Genomic DNA, 15,561 nt, shown 5'->3' on the forward strand with positions numbered 1-15,561 from the left:
CTGGAAGTCTGGGGCCGTAACAACATGAAAGCGCCCAGGCCTTTCTGTGTGGAGTTTGCATGTTCTCCTCGTGTCAGTGTGGGTTTCCTTCGGGCACTCTGGCTTCCTGCGTCACCCCAAAACATGCACCATAGGTAAAAATCTTCCAGCTGAGGTCCTGACCAAGCCTAGCAACAAGATCATGGAGACAGGTCCCTGGACGCCCCATCTACTGCTAACTGCCCTCCGAACTCAAATTCAATAGGCCGAGGTGAATTCCAAAGATGATGGTTGAGCAGTGATGACGCTGACACAAGTCTGAGAGGGAAAACAGTGTAAGCATGTTCCATTGGTGGGCCCAGCGTTGGTGAATCAAGCTTTCAAGTGTCACTTTCTAAAGTGCTTTACGTGAAAAAAACATTCTACTTACAAAAAAAATAAAATCTGAATTATGTTTCAACCATGAGGAAACTAATAGAATCAATGAATAAAATAATGAAATCAATGAACAAAAAATACTAAAATCAGTACATAAAAGAAGTACTAAAAAATAAACCAGATAAAAACAATAAATAAATAAAACAAATAAAATAAATTAAAAACACAGAGGAGCACACAACTCACGCGGTGTTAAAAGCTAAAGAATAAAAGTGGGTCTTAAGACGAGATTTAAAACTCTCCACGGTGGGGGCTGTTGGGACATGGGGGGCAGAGTGTTCCAGAGTTTGGGCCGACCACAGAGAAGGTCCTGTCCTCCTGGTTTTACATCTCGTTTTAGGCCCCACGAGCTGGAGCTGGCCCCTGGACCTCAGAGAGCATGTGGGGAGTAAATCTGGATGAGGTCCAAGATGTACTGTATTGTGGGGCCATTCTATTTAAAGCTTTAAAAACAAATAATACAATCTTAAAATCAATTCTAAAATTAACAGGAAGCCAGTGCAAAGACGCAAGAATTGAGTGAACAGTGCACACTGACTTCCTGCTTTGGTTGCCTCTCTCTCTATCTTGCCACGTTTTACTACTTGTTCACTGGAACTGCTAAATGTTGTTGTTTTAAATGTATTTATTTTTTAACATTGCTTATTATTATTGTTTTTTATCTCTTTCTGGATCACTGGGCCTCGGGGAGCACATTTCGTTCTGTCATGTGTTTCTCTCACATGTTTGAATGACAAAATAAAGAACCTTGAACCTTGAACCTTGAACCTTGAATTGAGGTAATGTGATCGCGCTTTTTGCTCCCTGTTAAAAGATGCACAGCAGAGTTCTGGACTAACTGAAAGTGATGAAATGTGTTTTGGTTGATTCCTATGTAGAGTGCTTGCAATAATCCAGATGAGAACAGATAAAAGCGTGCGTGACCAAATTTATTAAAAGATAAAAAAGTTTTCACTTTGGATAAAAGATGAAGGTGATAAAAACTGGATTCAACCACAGAACTGACCTGCTTGTTAAGTTTAAAATCACAGTCTACAGTTGAAAAGCCCCATATCAGTTTGGAGGTCCATACAGCCAAACATTACAATTTCAGTCTTGCCCTCATTAAGATTTAAAAATGTATGTGCCGACCAAGTCTTGACTTCACTCAAGCACTGCAAGAGGGATGTCAGGGTGTTGCTGCCATTTTTTTCTGAGTGGCATGTAAATTTGACAGTCATCTGCATAAAAATGGTAAGATATCCCATTCTTTTGGAAAATTTGGCTCGAGGGAGAATATAAAGCGCAAACAGTACAGGCGCAAGAATGGAGCCCTGGGGGACTCCACAGTGAAGGGGCGCAGACAAAGACTTCACATAGTTGCACTTAACTTTCTTTTTTATTGCCTCTAATTGAAAAGTGTCTTCAGCATAATGTCTTGGCCCAAAAACTAGCATCAATAAACTATTTTTCTGTCAATATCATGTTTCCTTTCATAAGACATCTGCTAGTTGAGTGAATAGGAGACTGTGTTGCAAAAATGTGACTCTTTAATTGTGTAACATTCAGTACTTCAGCAGTAATGAAGCCACAATGACAAAAACGTCAAGGTCTTTGAGCTACCTTTAAATACACATGGATTTTTGTGACACTTTTGTAACCGAGTGGGATGTATCCCCTGATTAATTACTCACACAATTTGTTCTGGCATAAAAAGGAAGGACAAGGGCAATGTGGTATAAAAAGTTTACAAATATTTAATATTCTATAAATCATTTCATTCAATGCTGTGATAATTAGTGCGTGTGCACTTTGAGGAAGGTTTTGTTAAGTAGCACATAGAGTTCCAGGTGGTGGAAGTGTTTGTGTTAAGTGGGCCTATCTGGGCTAAAGTGACATGTGTTAACCCTGGGGCTTAACCTTGCACTGCACTGAGAACCCAGCCAGACATTGCACTTCCTCTCTAAGACCTCAGCTACTGTCCAACAACATTCATCAAATAAACCACAACACTAAGAATTAGAATAAAGACTAAAGATAAAAAGCAAGAATAAAGCAGCAGTGGCAATCGAGAATTTAGAAATTGGAAGGGGGCACCCTACATGGGCTCGAAGCTTCGCTGTTGTTCGTAGCAGCCACCACTGAGGCGTGCACATCTATGTCTAGTTACTAATCAGTGATGCCAAGAGCCACGCACAGCAACACACAGGCACATGCATTTCCAGACACATTATGGTAGGAAAAATAGCCTCTGCTAACCACCTGGTTACACTTTACAAACTCTCTTTTTTATTAAATACTAAATATCTAGGGGGTCAGAGAGAGAATTATTTAACTTCTGTCTGCCCAGGGACACAATGACAGCAATCATCTGTGGGAGCTGGAATCACACCTCCAACCTGTGGGTCAGTGGATCCGACCGCTCTCCCGATGAGGTTTAAGGTTGAGAGCAGGATTCGTACTGCCAACCTTCAGATCAATGGATAAACTCTTCCTAACTGAGGCTATGTTTTTATGATGGTCTGAACAGAAGATGCAAAAGTGGCGCCGCGTCTTCACTTTTATTCTGCATTGAGACAAGCGTATTCAGGATGAAATCTGTGTGCATACGGTGACGCAAAAGTGTGTGGAATTTTGGGTATGTTTGTTCTTAAAGCAACAAGGGCATTTGGACATACAGACGTTTTCATGCCACACATTTTCATCAGCTTCTCCTTCCACAAAGTTGTCTCACCATCAACTGGTTCTCCAGGTCTTGTCCATATCCATCTGACCGACTTGTGACGAACTGGTGCATCCAGAATTTGACAAAGGTGATTGCAGATCCTTCTCTGTTCACTAATAGTGTCTCTGCAGATTCTGTACATTTGTTTGGAGCCTCCTGTAAACCTCCATATTAGAGCTGCCAGAGCAACTTGAAGGTCCGATGCATGGAAATGTTTCTGTGTACTGTATGTATGTGACATAAACACGTATATGACCTGAGCAGATCTGACCAGAGTTTTGCATCTTGGGCAGTGTAGACGGAAACACTACGGCGGAGTGTATTCAGCTTTTCCACTCTGGAGGATGGTTTCAGATTTTTGCATTTTTAAGCCCCAAAAACGCAGTCACCGTCTAAACGAAAGACACTTCTGATCAAATATTTTGTAATTTTTACCTTCAAGTGTTCTCGTGTAAACAGATCCTAAGCTACTGTCAAAAGAGTAAAAGTACAAGTATGATGTAAGTCTTTATTTATACAGCGCTTTTCACAGACATTTTCTGTCCCAAAAGTCACTTTACAGAGCATTATTCATTCACTCTATAGCTGGTGATGGTAAACTGCTATTGTAGCCACAGCTGCCCTGGGGCAGACTGACAGAAGCATGGCTGTCATGCCATCAGTCCCTCCGACCACCACCATCACTCACATACACACACACCACTTTCATACTAGGCAATGTGGGTGAAGTGTCTTGCCTAAGGACACACAATGATTGAATTGATTATATTTAAATGACCATGACTATCAACTGTTCATGGAGACCTGGAGCATGTTTTGGGTTGATGGTTGAAACCAGAGGAAACGCATCCAGACACGGGGAGAAACATGCAAACTCCACAGAAAGGCCCGGGCGACCCAGGGATCGAACCCAGAACCTTCTTGCTGTGAGGCATGAGTGCTAACCACTCAGCCACCGTGCCGTGAGTAAGACTCACCGCCGACAAGGACACGTGAGGTTCAAAGTGACAATCTTCCGGTCGGTTGGCAAACGCTCAACCACTTCCTGAACTATCTAGTGATTTATCTTGTCATTTTTTCCACTTATTACGTCAAAACTAGCATATACTAGTACATATCTTGAATAACAGGAAACTAGCAGAACATCATCCATATAATCCGCTCTCCATCCTCCATCCATTACCTCCCATGTAAATCCAGTCATCGCTCGACTTCAAATGGAGCATGGTGCGTATTGTTGTGGAATAATGAGCCCATCTTGTTGTCACATGTAAGTACAGCCAGCCCGCCTCCCCGACTCCATCCACCTCACAGCTACAAGTCCACATAATTATGTACCCAAACAAACAGATCGATACAAGCGTTTATTTAGAATGGCTTTTAAAGTGGAGGTTCATTCATGCATTTTAGCGAACATCGGACAACGCCGAACGGGCCCAAGATGGACTCCCACACTCTCACACTTAGAGCAGGCTTCACGGTAAATTATTAAAAGTTGATATCAATTATTAAGCATGTGTATTAAGGATTCAGTGAGAAAATCCACAGTGGGGTTGGGTTCACATATTCTGTTTGTGTTGGTAGATGAAAAGTGTTCCAGTAGTGTCCTAAATAGTTCAATTGGATACAGACTTGTTTTTTACATATTTTGATGTTTTAATTTTGACTGTATTTCTGATTCTAGAATGTTGGTGTATGGGGATGGGTTATAAACTAGAAACTACTCATGAAAAATTTAAGTCAGCGTGTGTAATTTTCCATATAGTCAATCTTGGTAATGGAAGTAGTAGTACGTATCTCTCTACTGGCTACTAGTACTGCTACTGTTCTCATGGATATAAAGTACTATTACTCCTACTATGAGCCTGATTAATCAGCCGGTTTCACTTCGTGGAAACTGTCTGACTTGGCAGCATTAGGATTCATTCGCTTGACGGTAGGTGGGTACTTTTTTAAATTTAATCGCTGCTATTTGGTCGTGACGTATGTAATGTGCCAAATCCCGTCTTTCTCCTTGATAAAATTCACCAAACATTGTCTTTGTTCCGGCTTTAAATCCTCGATCTCGGGAATCGTTGCCAACACAGAATGTCTTCGATTGCATTCCACTTCGACCGCTTTGTTTACTGTTGTGATGTACCACAAAAGGATCCAGATGACAGTTCAACATCATGGCTTCACAGTTCTTCGCTGATTGGCCGGTGTGCGGTTTGCTACTTCCGTAGTTCTTGCAAACTGTCTAGTGTATTCTGATTCCTGACGTAGTCGCTGGAGAGAAATGAAATTGAGCTGAGGCATTACTTTGCTTGGGATCCAGAATAAACCCATCTCAGATATTTTTATGATAACATGAGTCTGGTCATTGAGTTCAGATGCGTGTGATTGACAGGTGCATAAGCCAATCAGGGACACTCATGTTCTGTCTGTATCAAAACTAAAATGGCTACTTACAACAACAAAGTAAAAAAAAAGAAGAAAAATTCAAGGGGCACTCACCTTTATGTAATAGATAACCCTATGTCCTTGCCATTTTATTGTAATAAACTAAAATTTATTTAAAATTTATTCCGATATTTTTTCAAACTTAATAGTATTAATTGAACACGTGAGAACATTTCTGTTTCGTTCAAAATGACAGGTGCCCAATGAGCTCCTTTGTTTCACGTGCTACAATCAAATAAACAAATCTGATTGGATGATCATCAATAAAAATCTAGAATGATATGCCATAACTGCTATTAGTACTAAGTGTTGTAGTCAAGACCGAGGCCACTAACTGAGACCGAGGCCAGTCCGAGACCACAGGGTCCCGAGACTGAGACGAGACCAAGACCTCTGAGGGTCGAGACCGAGACAAGACCAAGACTTTTAAAGGTCAAGTCCAAGAGTGTAAAAAAACTGCGTCACTAGTACTTCCTGTATATTATAATGACACATACAAGAAGAGGTCACACAGTCCGCCAATGTCAAGTAACATTTTTATATAGCTTTTTTTTTTTTTTTACCTTCAAGGCACTCAAAGTACTTTGCATCAAGGAATCACTCACCCATTCACACACACTCTTACATACATTCATACACCGGCGTACGCAGACACTGGAGGGGAGGTGGGTTAAGTGTCTTTCCCAAGGACACAATGACAGTATTCATCTGTGGGAGCTGGAATTTTAATTTGTATCTGTGGTATCAATGATATTTATGTCGAGAGTGGGATTTGAACCGCCAACCTTTAGATCAGAGGACGGATACGGATACCAACTGAGCTACTATTCAAATTAATAATATTACGGTAACACTTTATAATAACTACACCTTATTTAGCCTTAATAAAGCATGAACATAGTCTCAAATAAATAAATAAAATAAAATTATTAAGCCATGAGAGAATGATTTACTAGTAATGCATTATTGTTTCTGTGGAATTTGACCAACCTTAACAAATGTTTAATAAACATAATTCGTCTTCACTTTAGAAAAGCTCTCAGAAAGACTTAATTAACAGATAACAGCTGCCTGAATGATCATTGCATTGTATTATTAGTAAATGATTCTCTCATAGCTTATTAATCATTAATAAATGCTCAAATGTGAACTTAAATATGCATTTGTAAACATGCAAATGGTTAGTTCATGAGTAATTAAGAAGTACTGAGTAACTTTACAGCACAGGCGAATTAAGTGCAAGTTAAGTGCTAATTCAGGTAGTAATTAAGCCTGAATCATTATTAATTAAGGCTTTGTTCATGCTTTATTAAGGCTGAATAAGGTGTAGTTATTATAAAGTGTTACCAATATTATTCTTAATAATAATAATAATAATAATATTAATAATAATAATAATAATAATACATGAATATTATTATTATTATTATTATTATTATTATTATTATTATTATTATTATTATTATTATTATTATTAGCATTATTATTATTATCATTATTATTAGTATTATTATTAGTAGTAGTATTAGTATTAGTATTAGTATTAGTATTTATTTATTTTTATTTAATTTTTTTCATTTTTGGTGGTCCTGGATTGGTTTTGGGAGTCCAAGCCTAAAAAAATTTGGCAACCCTCCTTTTAAAACGAGGGATTAAAATGCATAATCACGCCAACATTAACCACGAATGAACCAAAACACGACTCCACATAGATTTTCGATGAAGCCGACACAAAATTACAAAACAATCCCGATGCAAAACCAAACCCCGCCTCGCATAAAACCGCCCCTTTCACCTCGCAACTATTCTATTACACTTGGAAAACTACATCTTCTTTGTTTACCGCCTCAGACTGATTGAGATGACCCCAAACTCTGCAATATCTAATTACTCTCCTCCTCCTCTCCCTTCTATCTTCACTAAGGCGTGCGCGCTTCTCCTCTCCGTCGATACATAAGTGTCTTCAGATGCCGCTCTGATAAATTAGCTGTAAACAAACCCGAAGAGCTGTCACTAGCGAGCCTCCTTCTATATTTACTGTCCGTGGGCGCCGATAATGATAGCTTGCGCGGTAGCTCGAAATACGGCTAAAGCGCGGTGTTATTCATATCGGAAATGTATCAGTGATTGCGGGTAGAGGTGTGAAGCGAGGGATGATTACGGTGGGGAAAAAAAAAAAAAAAAAAAAGAAGAAGAGAGCGCGTGTTGTAATTGGGTGTCATCGGGCTGTACTTATCGGGGTTAATAATCGTCGTGGCGATGGGGAGTGGGAGAGTGTCAGTGGAATCTATCAGCATGTTTAATGGAGACGGCGAATGAAAAATGCATGGGATCGGACGGATGAGGGGACGGACGCGGAACGTGCGGGAAAAGATGGATGAAAAGGAGCGGTCAGCGGGAGTTTGGGTTGTTGACTTTGAAATGACCTTCACAAAGAACAGAACACAGAAAACATAAACTTAATATTCACACTAAAATAAACGCTTGATATTCGATAGACAACTGTACAACAACTCCCCCTTATGTAACAGATAATACTCCCTACAACTGTACAACAACTCCCCCTTATGTAACAGATAATACTCCCTACAACTGTACAACAACTCAACCTCCTTATGTAACAGATAATACTCCCTACAACTGTACAACAACTCACCCTTATGTAACAGATAATACTCCCTACACAACTGTACAACAACTCAACCCCTTATGTAACAGATAATACTCCCTACAACTGTACAACAACTCACCCTTATGTAACAGATAATACTCCCTACAACTGTACAACAACTCCCCCTTATGTAACAGATAATACTCCCTACAACTGTACAAACTCCCCTTATGTAACAGATAATACTCCCTACAACTGTACAACAACTCACCCTTATGTAACAGATAATACTCCCTACAACTGTACAACAACAACTCACCCTTATGTAACAGATAATACTCCCTACAACTGTACAACAACTCACCCTTATGTAACAGATAATACTCCCTACAAACTGTACAACAACTCAACCCTTATGTAACAGATAATACTCCCTACAACTGTACAACAACTCACCCCTTATGTAACAGATAATACTCCCTACAACTGTACAACAACTCCCCTTATGTAACAGATAATACTCCCTACAACTGTACAACAACTCACCCTTATGTAACAGATAATACTCCCTACAACTGTACAACAACTCACCCTTATGTAACAGATAATACTCCCTACAACTGTACAACAACTCCCCCTTATGTAACAGATAATACTCCCTACAACTGTACAACAACTCACCCTTATGTAACAGATAATACTCCCTACAACTGTACAACAACTCACCCTTATGTAACAGATAATACTCCCTACAACTGTACAACAACTCACCCTTATGTAACAGATAATACTCCCTACAACTGTACAACTCACTCTTACAGAACAGATAATACTCCCTACAACTGTACAACAACTCACCCTTATGTAACAGATAATACTCCCTACAACTGTACAACAACTCACCCTTATGTAACAGATAATACTCCCTACAACTGTACAACAACTCTCCCTTATGTAACAGATAATACTCCCTACAACTGTACAACTCACTCTTATGTAATTGATAATACTCACCTTTATGTAATAGATAACGATTTCATTTTAATAAAGAAAAATATACATTTATTCCGATATTTTTCCAAACTCAGTATTAATTGAACACATTTTAGTTCACATTTTGTTTATTAGACGTTCTGAGATGTATTCAGTGATATGACGACAGGGTTACTCCTGCCGCTGTTTCATTGGCTGCAACAGAGTGATGTCATTAGTGGAGCCAGGAGCCTAAACTGGGGAAGCGGCAGGACAGGGCCGCACCTGAAGATGTCGGCTTGAGCAGGCGTGAGTGAAGACGCTGCACCAAACTTTGAAAACTTACTTAAATTCATCTTCAATTAAACTTGTCTTATAATGATTCGCCGTGGAAAAAGAGTGACTATCACCACAAGTGCACCTCCCAAACGAAGCCCTACTCGTGCTCCGTGAGACCCCGACTCTACTCACAATATTCATGGAAAGATGTTTGGACATGACCTCACAAAATATCTCATCACCAACAAACAAAGGCAAATCTGTTACAAACTTCTACATCACTGTTATCGCTGAAGAATCATCTTAGAAGGACAATGAATACAAACTGTACATTTTGCAAACTGAAAAATGGACCTGCATTTTGGACCTGCCCAGACCCTGTGTGTGTTTTTGGAAAGAATTCATAAAACATATGGGAGATTTGGTCTCACCAAAGCCAAGACCAAACCTATGCTCTTCACTATTCCATGTTAAAATCAAACCTCCAGCCGTCAAGTGAGTGGTTTAATGTTCTACCCACTGCTGTATGGGTCAAATACAGAGGGCAAATTTCCCTGTGAGAAGAATAAGTTGAAGTGGCTGCCACATTAATACCAGTCTGTCTCTGGTTAACAGAAATCTCTCACTACAACAAAACAACATTAGTGATGGGACTTTCAGCTCTTTTACGGGAATCAAATCTTTGGATCCATTCATTTCAAAGAGCCGTTCAAAAGACCGGCTATTTCACTCTATTTATATTTATGACAGAACCAATGTGAGAACTCTTTTTATCTACAATCTAATCATACAGAAAAAGGCCAAGGCTTAGATCTGTTCAAAATGGTTCAAACTGAGAGTGAGAGTGTGTTTACCCTTTGAAATTATGTATGATCTAAATAAAATGTTACACTACAATATTAATATTTTAGTTAAGATATCGAATATATTTTTGTGCATAAAGCTCCCACTCATGTTGCCTATTCTGCTTCTGTTATGTGCTGATTCTTCTGTTATTCTTACGTCTTATGTTTAGCGTTAATAATAGAAAAAAAAAGATTCAGTTCTTTTAAAAAATCTGATTCCAATCTTTAATGTTCAAAAGAGCCAATTCATTCACGAACATCACATCACTAGTGGGTAATGCTCTGACCCAGAGGTCTCCAACCTTTTTCCTCTGGTGAGCTACTTTTACAAAACGAAAATGCCAGAGAGCTACTAGTTTTAGCAGCCTCAGATGAGGTACAGTTAGATTAGGGTGACCAGATTTTCAAAATTCTAAACTGGGATACACCCAGGTTGGGATGGTTGGTATAAATAAAACAGTGAAAAGGCCGTGTAACATTGTGCATTCTCCTGTCATAATCTGAGGGGCGTCTGTCGCTGTATTTTTTTTAATTATTTTTTTTGCTTTATTGTCATTCGCAAACACAGTTTTCTGTATTTTGGCAAAACAAATGACAATGTATGCTCCTCTTCACTGTTTGCATGGATAAGATTAGTCAAGAATTGTGATAGTCCTGGTTTAGACCTGATGTAGCCCTGCTTTAGTCCTAAATTAGATCAGATTGGTCCAAAATAGGGACACCAGGGACATGTCTTGTACAAAACAACTGTGGGTTAATATAAATCTGCTGGGACAGTGGACACTGGGTTTAAAACTGGGACAGCAAATAGGGACGTCTGGTCACCCTGAGTTAGATGCCTATAAAACATAAACCATTATCCATTCAGTAGTGCACAAAGTTAGGCATCAAAATGATACATGTACAATGGTAATTAATGGTAATAAAATTTTACTTATTCAGCACAATATGTGTAATTCAGAAATCCTTTGACGAGCTACTTGGAAGGGAATGGAGAGCTACTGATGTTTGGAGACCCCTGCTCTAACCACTTAGCCTGATTCATCAGCCGGTTTAACTTTGGAGAAACCGTCTGACCTCTCAGCATTAGAATTCGTTCGCTTGACGGTCGGCAGGTACTTTTTTTATTCAACCAATCGCTGCTATTTGGTTGTGACGTATGTGATGCGCCAAATCCCGTAGGAAGAAAGACAATAACGCCTTTCCACTTGATAAAATTCACCAAACATTCTCTTTGTTCTAGCTTTAAATCCTCGATCTTGGGAATCGTTGCCAACACAGAATGTCTGGCTTCATTGACCGCTTTGTTTACTGTTTGTTTGCTGTTCCACAAAAGGGAACCAGACAGACGCTTGAGTTTGACGTCATGGCTTCAGAACTCTTCACTGATTGGTCGGTGCACAGTCTACAACTTACGGGATTCTTACAAACCGTCTCGTGTTTTATGTATGATTCCTGACCTAATCTCTGGAGAGAAAAGAAACTGAGCGGAGACACTAGATGGCACCAGCCTGGCTACTAACCACTGCTGTACGGGTCAAATACAGAGTGCAAATTTCCCTTTGGGGAGAGTACCTTGAAATCAGAGATCCTTAAAATGGCTGCCACATTAGTACCAGTCTTTCTCCGGTTAGCAGAAATCTGTCAGTAGAATGACATGACAGAAAACCACATTTTATCCTGACATTCCATTAGACCCGTCACGTCACGGAGCGTCTGAACCTAATTAATAGGGTTATGAATATGACCAGCGTAATTGAACTGCGAGAGCCAAATGGCCAGGACACAATGCATAATATATGGATTCTTCTAGTCAGAGGAAACCGCAGCGAATCAAAGGGTAATTGACTTTTCAAGGTGTTGAGTTTAGCTTGAAGACGTCGTACGAACGCGCCTGTGGATGTGGAGTTTCATTTCAAAGGCAGTTTAAGAATAGACTGAAATCCATCCGCCTTTCCTCCGCTTTCTGTTGTGTGGCTACAGGCGAACAATTTGATACACAAGCGCGAGTCTTTGTAAAGGTGACGTATGTTTTGATTACATTTGACCGTTTCTTTCTCATAAAAGTCTCGGGTATCTGTAATCGGGTAATGTGATCTGGATCTGTGGCCAGGGGAATTCTTTTGGGTTGATACGGAGTCCTTTATGGAGGTATCATTAAGGGAAAGGCCAATTGTCCGTTAGCGTAAACAGTTGGTTCTAAAGTTCCAGAGTCAATATCGAGTGTGCCTTGTCCCCATTATGAGCGGGTTTATATCTCAAAGGGTGAGTAACAGAAATAAAGACGAAGAGTATTATTCACGGATTAATGTTTGAAGCTCCAGGGCAAAGTTCTCAATAGGTGCTTGTATTTCTTATGAGAATATGACATTTAACGGCGCACTATGTAATGTTTCTAGTACAGAATCTATATCAAGTGCTCGTGTCGGTGGAGATTTGATAGATCAAGATCCTGCCATAGAATCTCATCTTCTACAAACTTCTGCTAGATAAAGAAGATATATCGTACTGTGTAATCTGTGACATCTGTGAATCATTATGTTCTTATCAGTATGTCACAACATTCATATAAACCTCTTAATAAAAGTAAGTCACCTGATTTCCGGGTTGGAATATTGTATTTGAGCTGATTCCTGCCTGTTCTTTACTGTACTGTACGTCTACGTTAACATCATAACAACAAAGTGCCGCTCTGCAGGATCGCACTGTTGGTGTGGATCGTCGCTACTGTTGTTACAAAATCACATTCATACTAGGCAATGTGGTTGAAGTGTCTTGCCTAAGGACACAACAGCAGTTTGCCATTGGTTCTGCACTGTAGCACCTGGTATTCTCAACAGTTTCCCATCCGAGTACTAACCAGGGCCAGCTTGGCTCAGATTCTGAGATCTAAACAGATCAGACCCAAAAGGAATGTGAACAGGAAACATCAGGGAGACTCAACAGGACACAAAAAGACAAAGAAGAGCAGGAAAACTATAATCCGCCATATCAGAGCACTGTGAAAGAAATAACCACATTATGGATTGGGACGTGGCACAGGTCGTTGGATCAGAGAACAACAAGTTCAAACACTGGATCAGGGAGAGCATTGTATAAAAAAAAAAAAGTAAATAATTTATCCACCACATACATTTCTGTCACTCACAAAAGCTGTATTTACATCTTGATCTTTCCTTGGCATACCATTGGCACCATTATCTAAATGATGGCATATTGCTGTGTAACCAGTGTCTACTGACCTTTTACAGTCTCAGCACACTTACTTTATAAAGCTCCTCCTTTAGAAGCAGAGTCAAGGGGCTTGAACCCTCAAAGACCACACTATATTCACTTTTGAAATCATACTATGTTGACTTTTCAAGTCTCCCCGAGCCTGTATTATTGATGGTAAATAAACTTCTCCTGCTTAAGACGTCCAGTTGGTCTCCAGCCTTTTACTTCCACCCTTTCTTAGACAAGCTGAAAACTTCTACAACAGCCACTGAAATCTGGAAACCAGGCACTGGACAGCATTAACAGTTATGACGGAACGTTCCTCCTTTCACACACCTGGGACACCCTCCTCCAGAGAACATCGGTAGGTGTGGTCAGTCTAAGTAACCTGCCAGGTCCATCAGGCTGACCACGCCTACAGGAAGTAACAACTGATATACGACACGTCAACACCGAGACAGTTCTGAAGATGCAGCAGCAGCCGAAACATGTCAACAAGGTAAATAAACTTCACTGTATTGTCTTTAAAAAAACAACCCAAGAAGTTAAAGCACATAAGAATGAACATCTTTGGTCTAAACAGATCAGTCTGGAGCACACTTGCAAGTGGCATTTTTTATTTTGCACTTGTACCAAAACCGCCATGTGATGCTGCCAAATCTTATGTGCAACACCGATTAAGAAAATAAAACTGGAGAGCGAAGTACACAGCAGTGGGCGGTGAAAACGGGGGTAGATAGGAGCGATGACGTGTTGAATACAGGAGAATAAAGATAACTCAAACATGCATGAATCACTCCAACTACAACTTTGAGTGGATAAATAAGGAAGGACAACACTTATAAATATAATTAAAGCTCTGAAAAAAGTCAGTTTGGCGTGAGTTGCCGAATGGTTTCACAAGTAAATCGTTGTGCTTCGAGAATCTTTTACGTTATTATTTAAATCCAAGGCTGTATTATCATTATTATTTTTTTATTATTTACAATTCTGTGAAAATAAAGACAAGAATATGTGAATTCCAAACAAGGACAACCTTCTTTTCTTCTCACTACAAGGTTTAGACAGATTATCGAAAAGACCGAAGAACAAAAATAGAACTCGTAAGTACTGCGGAGTCCTACGCCGTTTAAATGGAAGTACAAATTAAAACAACATACATTTGCGAGTGAATATACTTTGATTGGACCATTGCATACATTTAGCCCAAGACTGATTATCAAGTTAACATTAGCATGATAAAAAGTACCATTGTCCTCTGTCTCCACTTTGAGAGCTGGGTAACCTCGGGCTAATGGCGGATACCTTTTAAGACGCGCGAGAATTAGCGTTTGTCTTTACGCCGAGCGCCGATGGGATCACTCATACTAAGTAATCCACTTTACATGTTCCATCTAATAATTTTCGTCAGGTAATCAGCAATTTGCAATGGATTATCTTTTGAGAGTTCCCCTCCCGACCCCGTTAAATCCATTATCATTCACCCCGGTGTAATTTCATATTAAACTGGGTGACAATTCATTAGGTGGGTGCCCGGTCCCTAAGTGCCCCACACGACGCAATTACAGCCAATAGTGAGGGGCCCTGACCTCCGGCGGGCCCTTGTCATCCCGAACAGTATTGCTAATGGAAGGAGAAGACTGGGGGGACAAGTTTGCACCCGCCCTGTCAGCGGAGGAGCAGAGCGATCTGACAGGTGACCAGGAGTTCCTTGGAATAATTTAAGCATTACACGGTCGGACATTAGGGATGACCGGGCAAAATGGAGATCGGGCAAGGAGTCAAAGTGAAGGGAGGTTACGCGAGGGAGTTAGAACAGGAGCCGGAGGAAGAATTTGAAGGTGGAGATGTAGATAGGCTTCTAGCAAGTGCTGATGCAGTATTTTTAAACCTTTTTGTTTTCTTAATGTTCATGTCTGTGTCCCAGAGAGAAGATGTGAACAGATCCACAAATGTACAGTGTTGTTGATAAGCCTGTAATTTATAACTTTAACATTTTTGGTCATTAACTTTAAACTTTAAATTAAATATGTCAGAAAGGTTAATCCGTGTATCATTTGTTCATTTGTTTTTCA

This window comes from Boleophthalmus pectinirostris, unplaced genomic scaffold (genome assembly GCF_026225935.1).
Source record: "Boleophthalmus pectinirostris isolate CB_2022bp ecotype Guang Dong unplaced genomic scaffold, ASM2622593v1 HiC_scaffold_15, whole genome shotgun sequence".
Lineage (NCBI taxonomy): Eukaryota > Metazoa > Chordata > Actinopteri > Gobiiformes > Gobiidae > Boleophthalmus > Boleophthalmus pectinirostris.